Source organism: Miscanthus floridulus, chromosome 13 (genome assembly GCF_019320115.1).
Source record: "Miscanthus floridulus cultivar M001 chromosome 13, ASM1932011v1, whole genome shotgun sequence".
Taxonomy (NCBI): domain Eukaryota; kingdom Viridiplantae; phylum Streptophyta; class Magnoliopsida; order Poales; family Poaceae; genus Miscanthus; species Miscanthus floridulus.
Genome location: NC_089592.1, coordinates 18,468,157 through 18,475,281, shown reverse-complemented (window position 1 = coordinate 18,475,281; position 7,125 = coordinate 18,468,157).

Genomic DNA, 7,125 nt, shown 5'->3' with positions numbered 1-7,125 from the left:
GTCTGAAATTGTCTTAATATAGGAGAAGTGCGGAAGTATATATTTGCTATATTTTACAGGTGTGTTATATAAAAAAATAGTAGTCAAAATTTAGTATAGTTGATTTCAGAGAGCCCACTTATTGTTGACTGGAATGAGTACTTGCCCAGGATAGACATGCTTGCCTGAGTTTTGTGGCAAATTGCAGCACTGAACAAATAGGCTCATAGGGTCTAACAAAATTTTCATTGTGACAGAAAAATAAAAGTAAATAGAACTAAATTATGTGAAATGAAAATTTTATGTATCACTACCTTGGTATTTATTTGTTGAGGAGGTCCTCTAGAGCCCTCAATGCTCTACTCTCGAGCATCCTAAGCAAGCGCTGTCCATCAGTGTTGTGTTGGCAAGTATTTTTATTCCATTATCACTCGTTGTAACTGCGAGTAATGAACCTTCTATATTGAATCTCAAACGATGGCTTGCCTGCAAAATATCAGTAAATCAATGTTAAGCAAAAAAGCTTCAGCATGGTAGCAAAGAAAAAAAGGAAGATACCAAACTGGCAGTCCACCGTCACAGTCTGTTGTTGTTCGTACGTTATTGTTATCCATATCCCAGAATTTAACAAGAAATTCATCTCCAGCAGCCAACAAGCGATTCCTAGTTGTGTCAAACTGAACAACACCGAGTGAATGTTTCCTGAAGCCATTGTATGTCCTCTTAGTAGCCCCTTTAGTTTCATTCCATTCAACCAAGTGCGAATCACCTTCTTTACTGGTAACGCAAGAGAATAGTCTGCAAGAAAAAAAACTGTGAGTGAACAGATGAAATGAGTGAAACTGAAAATGAATCAGAAATGAGTGAAACTGAAAATTTGTTACTCATCAGCAGATATGAAACGGTATATTAACACTTGCTATGTCTCACCTTGTCGCATCAGCACTGTAAGACATGGTAGTACACCAATGTCCAGGAGCATCGTAGTCAACTCTTGAGCCCAAGCAATCATACAACCATGCCTTGATTTTCCCATCAATGGCAGTAGAGAAGATAAACTACAGAGCAAGACAGAGCTAAAATTAAGAAAAACATGAAAGATGGCAACTAGTCATGGTAAAATAAAGCATATCAGAACCTTTATGCGTCAAACATTACAGCAATGGACATGGAGTAGTTGATACTTAATGGGACCATTAAAGCAATAGACATGACCAAGTACCGAAATCAGCAGCTTCAGAAGGGAGACCAAGGCCATGTTTAGATTGCAAAAAATTTCAACCCGATAAATAGTAGCATTTTCGTCTTATTTGGTAAATATTGTCCAATCGTGGACCAACTAAGCTCAAAAGATTCATCTCGTGATTTCGAACTAAACTGTGCAATTAGTTATTTTTTTTACCTACATTTAATGCTCCATGCAAGCGGCTAAAAATTGATGTGATGGAGAGAAAGTGAAAAAACTTAGAATTTGGAGGTGATATAAACATGGCCCAAAGAAATCTGGAAATTTCATGTCACCGCACAGCTCAACTCGCGCCAATCACCAAAGAGCAGAGAAAGCTCTCGGCTGGGAATGCGATGAACGGGCCGAGGCGAAGTGGGGGGACAGGGGGCACCTGCAGCTGCAGGGCTGTGTCGTCGGAGGCGGTTGACAGCGTGGAATACGTGTGTAACAACCCAAAAATTCATACACCAAAAATACCAATTACAAAACTTTTCTTAAAACTCCTATGTGTTGATGAGTGTCATGTATAGAAACCCAACCTAAAAGATGCATTAGGTCTAACCCCAACCCAAGTCAACACATAAGCATGGCATAACTCTTAGCATAAACATGTGATTAAGTTCCCTAAATAAATGAACCTTGCATGCATATTAATACCACTTGTGATTTGGATTCTTTTGCCTTATGTGATGTTTAACTAACTTACTTAATATTTATGATAAACCCTAACCAAATTGGCAACAAATAAAAGAGGAAGGAAAGAAGAGGGAGCAGCAGCAGCCCAGGCCTGCTCGGGCTTGCGAGCCGGCCCAGCATCACCGCCCGCACGCACACAGCCGCTGACAAGCCGAGCCCGCTCGTCAGCCATCATGCGCAGCACGCAGCCACATCGCGCCAAGCGCCTGACGACCCGACCCCGCTTGTCAGCACAGTAGCATCTTCTTCCTCTCGTCCACGCATTCTCCACCACGCGATCGGGAGCCGACCAGCGTGGCAGGCGCGGGCCCAGGGTCACGCAAATCGCATGACCTTGTTCCCCTTGCGCCGCGCCCACGCTACCGCACGCGGGCCATCGGATGCGCTGCACGTATCACCACCGCCCGATCGCCGTCCGCCATTGGAGCCCTTGGAGCTCGGCTATAAAAGCCAACGTCCGTGATCCCTAACCCTCAGCCCGTTCGCCGTCGCCGCTGGTGGCACAGCACCACACAGCGTCAAGGCGAGAGAGTGGGAGGAGGGAGAAGCAAGGAGGAGAAGGGAGCCGCGGCGGGGAGGACCTCGCCAGAGCCAGGAGCGCCGCCCCGATCAGCTATAGCGACGTAGCTGCTCAGGCACGGCACTGCATCGCCTCATCATGGCCTCGCCTCGCCACCGCACCGCCATCCTACCGCCATGAACCCTACGGTGAGCCATCTTGCTGAGACCACCTCCCTAGCCAAATGGAACGTGCACCGCCATGATCGAAACCTTGCTGAAGCTTCGAGCTCCGGCCTAGCCCAACTGGTTAGCTAGGGAGACCGCCATGGCCACGCTTGTCCGAGACCCAGGACGCGTCGTGCGCGCTGCCATCAGCCAAAAGGAGGACCCCAGCCATGACGAGAGTCACACTGCGCTCACCTTAGCCGAAGAAGAGGCCCATCGGAACCCTATGTTGCCACACCGCACCTCGTCGGAGCGTCGCCGCCTCTGCTTTACCCCCATCACCGTGGCCAGAGGCCCTAGGAAGCCCTAGCAGTCGCCCCGACCCCACCATCGCACTCGCCGAGGCTTGGGGTAAGCTATTGCCTACCCTAATCGGACGCTAGCGCCGCGTGGGTGCTCGCCGGTGACCTCACCGCCGGCGGGAGCCCCGTCGGGGAAGAGAAGGGGATTTTAACCACGCCGACCACGACCACGTCGACCACGTCCTGAGCAGCTCCACCGAGCAGCTCTGACCACGACCTCGCCGATCCACGACCACGCTGACCACGTCCCAAGCAGCTCCATCGAGCAGCTCCGACCACGACCATGTCGTGCACGTGAACCAAACCCTAGGAAGGAGTAAGTGGACCAAGTCCTTCATAGACCGGCTCTGCGGTCTATGGACCAACGCAGGCGGGTCTCACCTGCACCCGTAGATCACGGCCCGTTAGTGGCCCAGTAAGACGACATGGCCGCACCAGCGCGCGCCACATGGCAGGCAAAGCCCAGCCCGTATCCAGGCACCAACCGGCCCAGTTTGGACCCGGCCTGTATTGACCATTGATCGATCAAACGTTGATCGTTGACCAGGGCCACATGCCAGTGACACCGCCATGCGGACCCCACCTGTCAGTAGCTAATGACGTAGATAACGTCAAGCTAACGTCAGCATGCCACGTGGACCAGTCACAGTGTGACACGTGTCAGCCCAGGATTAATTCAGCCTTTTCCATTTTCAGAGATGATTTAAACTTAGGAAATTCATAATTAATTCATACGACCTCAGAAAAATACGAAACCTAGGACCAAAATTCATCTAAAATCGAACTTTACGCAATGAACCCTTGTTTGAGTGCATTTGGCTCTTTTGAATTTTCATTGCTTCTTTGTGCTATTCTATAGACGTCGCTAACTGCGACTATAATTCGATCGTATGCAGACTCGGAGGAGAATCAGACGGACGAGGATCGTGAGTACCGTGAGGAGTATAGAGACGACTACACTGAAGGTGCCACATCCCACCCAATCTCGTAGCACCTATTACGCATGGCTAATATAGAACTGCTATTGCTTTACTTTACTGCTATAATCATACTATGATAGGACTTGCATGGTAGTATGCTTACTTGATGGCCTTTACCTTGACGCAACCTTACCCCTGCATACCCTGCTATTAGGCTAGACACACGCTTACTGCTATATTTCATTGCTTATACTTCTACTACGCTTATACCACATTAATGCGTGGTGGAAACTGGTGTTATTTGGGCTATGGGGAGAGTGTTGCGTGTGTGACTTGGGTGTATGGAGGGTGAGGGTTGTGTCGACCAAGTTGGAGTATACGACGAGCCTTGGGCAAGTCATGCCGTGTGGTGCTACCTGGGCACCCCTGGATTGGATACCTGTGGTGGGTAAATGGTATATGAGGTGGCCTTGGGTGTGAACCTATGATGGGAGGAGCCCTGGGGTGGAGGTGCTGTGGTGGCATGGTAAAAGGAAACCCTGATGAAGACATTCTGGCTTGGTCATCCCTAAGGACTTACTAGTACTCAGATTCACCGGGAAGCCTTACGTATCACTCGCCCTATGTGGTGCGGGACGGCCGGACTACTTGGTAGGATATTGCCACTACTGCTAGGTTGATAGCGGACAGTGTAAGGAGGTACGGGGTGCAAAGGATTTCCCCCACACCCTTCTGAGACTTCATGGAGACCTTATGGACCCGGCTCATGACTCACAGTTTCAGCCACCCCATACTAGACTTGGGGTGTACCGGGGCTGAATGGTAGAGTGGCATTATCCTAGGCTAGCAAGCGGCCAGAATCAGCCCAGTTGACGATGGTCAGTGAGGAAGGTAGATCTTGTGGTTATGTAAAACCTCTGCAGAGTGTATGGTTGATCGATCGATACATATGCCGACTTGTTGGCTATGGACCTTTCCTAGGTTTCGCTTAAACTAGATAGCGAGATGAGTCCTTCTCTTCTTCCCCCGTGAGAGAGTGTCAGTCGTAGCCAGGGGCTACGGGCCATGAGACAGTGCCGAGAAGGAGTTGGCCTGTCGACTGAGCGATGGTATGGTGATGATATGGAGATGGTGGTATATCGATCCCAGGATCGAAACCTGGCTTTGGACAGAAATGTGGTGGAATGTGTGTGGGAATGGTGTTCAAACTTGACTACACTATTATATACTTGATATGCTAAAACATAGGAAACCCCAGCCTTATAGGTTCCTTTTGATTATATCCAACTTGCATCCAATTTCCACAAAACAATGCTCATAGGGTGGGAGTGGCCAGTACAAATCGTACTGATAAATTTTGGCACACAGGTTCTGCTGAGGAGTATAGCTCTGAGGAGTTTGACGGTTGAGGGGCTTCGTTCCTACGCTCGAGTTTGGCGATCTTATCTTCAAGTTGTTCTGAATGAAAGCTACTTTTGATTCTATCAATGCGGCAATGTATTAAACTATGTAATTCCGCACTATTTGTACTCTGATATTATCGTTGTATGGATGTGGTATTCGATTGGAAATTTGGGTAATAAGATCTATAACGGTCTTATTACACTACGACTCTGTGGATTTCCCTTCGCGGAAATCAAGTCGCTTCAGTTGGTATCAGAGCCATACTTGACCATAGGACGAAACCCTCAGAAATGGACGATAGAATAGGACGTGAACAACCCTTTTTTCGGTTATATACCGACCCTGCATTTACTTTTATGCAAGACTTATCTATTATTGACCTGCTAACATCTGTTCCTTAAAATATGCAGATGGCAACAAACGTCGATTGGCCGCCTCTAGGACCGCTACCTCTGGACCACGCCAAGCTTACCTTTGACCTACGTGAGCTCGGAGGTTTTGCACAGACCCTCTGCCGAGTTCTCGTCACGTTAAGAGTCCCCGACGAGCTTGTCAAGGTCACCTGCACCAGGAAGCCAGCTCAGGAAGGAGGAATCGAAGGACCGATTGTCACCTCAGTCGAGTTCTCAGCTAGCACTACCTTAACTTCTGTCCCAGCTGTCACCGAGATGACTATAGAGGACACAGTCGAGGAGGGACTGCAAGCTATCTCACACAAGGCACTTTGCAGAGTGATGAGGGACCACTACGAGCACCTGAAGACGACAGAGTTCCGTCTACTTCCCCAGGCCCTCGACCTCAGCCTTACCCCTAGTGAGCAGAGTTTCGCAGCCGGTAGAGTTATCTTTGCCGAGGAGGACAGATGCCTTCGCGTCTCGGCTATCCACCTACTAGAGCAGGACAGGTACGTGACCTAGCTAGAGCAGAGGAGACGTCAGGACCAGGCCCTTCTATGGGAGTACCAGGAGCGAGACTCGTAGGGAGCACAGGAGCGAGCTAGTCTACTTGAGATAGTTGCCAAGCTATAGGACTGAGCTCAACCATAGTGAAGGAGTTCACAGAGCCGAGGTCACTGACTTATAGGACAAAGCCGCTGACCTAGGCAACAGGAACTACTACCTCGATAGCAAGGTCTTGGAGTTGCAGAGAGAGTTGGACGACAAGAAGGCCGAGTTCAACCGCAAAGGAGACAGAGAAAGGTCCAAGGGGATTGATATGCTAAAAATCCAATCTCGGAACAAGACCATGACTCAGGATCTAGAGGAGTTCAGGAAGAAGGCCGTATCGCAACCAGGGTCACCTGATCGAGGCACTCAGGCAGAACGAGTACCTACATGACAAGTGTGAGAGGACATGGCAGGCTTGGCTAGAAGTATGACAGGAAGCGCCTCAGGGAGATGAAGGGTATGTGGGATCAGCTACCCAAGGAGATTCGTAGCAAGACGAAGCCTAGGATAGAGGAGTTTGAGTTAGCCCCAACTCTCCTCAACCTAGACGCCTGCCCTACCCTACCTGGAGCCAAGCCTACTAAGGAGCTCACCGAGGCCTTGAAGTACGTGTCCCGACTTCACAAGTCTGACGAGGAGATCGAGATCGAGAACAGTCGTATCCCAGCTGCGGTGTACGAGTTAGAGTAGATGACCCTGCATGGTCATAAGTCGTGTCAGTGGCTTCCATAAGTTGTACCCCATGATGTACCCCTTATGAGATGTAATATGAGACACTATGCGTAGTACGATTCTCACAAGTCTTCTAGTGTAGCTACTGGAGATGATGCTATGTAATAAAACCCATGTAATGAATGTTTTGGATCTTATTGCATCTTATGGATCTTATTGCTTCTTTGTAATGAGTGTTGGATAGTATAAAT